Source organism: Mastomys coucha, unplaced genomic scaffold, assembly GCF_008632895.1.
Source record: "Mastomys coucha isolate ucsf_1 unplaced genomic scaffold, UCSF_Mcou_1 pScaffold21, whole genome shotgun sequence".
Lineage (NCBI taxonomy): Eukaryota > Metazoa > Chordata > Mammalia > Rodentia > Muridae > Mastomys > Mastomys coucha.
Genome location: NW_022196904.1, coordinates 130,889,988 through 130,891,880, shown reverse-complemented (window position 1 = coordinate 130,891,880; position 1,893 = coordinate 130,889,988). Strand labels below are relative to the sequence as shown.

The following is a 1,893-nucleotide window of genomic DNA, read 5'->3' as shown; positions in this document are numbered from 1 at the left end:
AACACCTGTGATCCAGATCCTGGGCCTGGGCAGAGTACCTGGGGACAAGAAGGGCAGAATGAGTGCCAGCCTCCCTGAGAACAGCATCAGAGTCCTCCCGAGCTTGGGGCTAGTCCTTGAGCTCCTCCACTCCTCCACCTCACACTTGTAGCCTGGGACTCACATGGCAAAAGTCCCACAGGACCCATAACAGTAGTTCATGGAGATGTTCTTGGTGCAGCCATTGTAGGAAATCTCCTTCATGACGGGGATGGCAGAGCAAGGGACTCTGGTCTGGTTAGAAATGCCTGTGGAAGGAGATGCAGGTCAAAGGATGGTCTAAAACTCTGTAATCTATCTATCTATCTATCTATCTATCTATCTATCTATCTATCTATCTATCTATCCATCCCTCTATCTTTCTATCTACCCTTCCCCTTCTCCTTCCCCTCCCTCCCCTCTCTGGTGCTGTTTCTTTTCCCTTCTCCAAGCATGTCTCTAGCCCTTAACTAAGTCCCACTTTCCTTTTAGGAACTGAGTCCCAGCATGCAGCTGGGCTCCACCCAGCCTCTCCCTGAAAGGAGACTCGGATTCCTATACATCCACATGACTGTAGGAGACACAGCAGGGCCAGAAGCCCTAAAGCACCCTGTCCTGTGTCTTCCTGCTCAAGGCTCTGAGTAAAGCTCACCCATCACCCAACACTTCCCCAGCTGTACTCACATGTCCTACAGCAGCCATTAGGCATGTATGTGATGGAGCCCTAAAGAGAAAGGAGAGTGAGAAAGGAGTCCAGGGCACCCCCAGCAGGTGAGTGCCCCTTCTTGTCATGGGGTGTGTAAGGGCTGTCCTACAGAAGGGTATGGAACAAGCCTCCTGGAAACCAGATAGCTGGTGAGTTAGGGTCCCCTGCTCCTGGCAGAGCATACATAGACAGGCCATAGGGGTCCCACTCACTGGAACACAATCACTTGGGTTGAAGTCGGGGCAGGTGATATTGGAGACTGAGGAGATGAGGTGGTTGTTGATTTTCACACAGCTGAAGAAGGTGCACTTGTCGTTGGGGTTTCTCTGTATCTCTCCAGGCTGTGGAGACAACAAAATGAGGATGAGTAAGTGTACAACAGAGGCCAGCCCAGGAAGACCTGGGAGACACAGCTTCACAGAAAGGAGGTCCAGAGTCATTGGGCAGGTGACACCCATTACAGTCTCAGAGATAGCAGCTTACCTGTCCGTAGTTACATAACACAAAAGTCTCTAACCTAGGTCTAACCTGTGAACTAGGAAGTGACTCTGAATGGGGAAATGATTTTTGAAAAGCTCAAGAAAATAATCTAGAGATGAGGTCACGCTACATCAAGGAGGTCCTAACTCCAGGAATGAGCATCCTTATATGAGACAGAAGAGGAGGCATAGACTCAGATAAAAGGGAGATTGCTACATCAGAGGTGATGCAAACACAAACCAGTGTTGCCTGGAGCCCAAAGAAAAGGAGACAAGAAGGACTCCTCACAGCTTCTGCCAGCCTTGATCTTCACCTCAGAGCTCCAGAAGTGGAGCAGCCATTCATATTGTTTTTAGCCACCCAAATACGGTCACACAGTACTAACCTATGTGGGATCTAGGATGACTCAAACCCAAAGTCATCTTAGCCTTGCCCTCAGTGGCTGACTAGCTTGTGGGTGGAGCCAGGAGTGCACACACACCTTCAGAATGAGGTTCTGCTGCTTGGGCCCCTCGATGATGCAATGGGTCTGCTGGCACTTCTTGCAACATTCCCCAGGGACCTCCACAAGATCGAAGCCCTGTGAACACAGGAGAAGATGAAATCGAGATCAAAGACTTGTCCCTGCACCCAACCAGACCATGGAATGTATATAATGTCTCACAGAGAGCAAGGGGGGGGGGAGCTGT

At 50.2% G+C, this 1,893-nt stretch overlaps 1 long non-coding RNA gene across 1 annotated transcript; it reads right to left on the bottom strand.

Moving 5' to 3' along the window:
- LOC116103233 lies at nt 1-1,865 on the bottom strand. The gene is made up of 5 exons (XR_004123436.1): nt 1,686-1,865; nt 937-1,065; nt 703-742; nt 164-287; nt 1-38 (listed from the first exon to the last, which is right to left on the bottom strand). It is a non-coding gene; the product is annotated as an uncharacterized LOC116103233 (long non-coding RNA).
- Between the last annotated feature and the right edge of the window lie 28 nt (nt 1,866-1,893).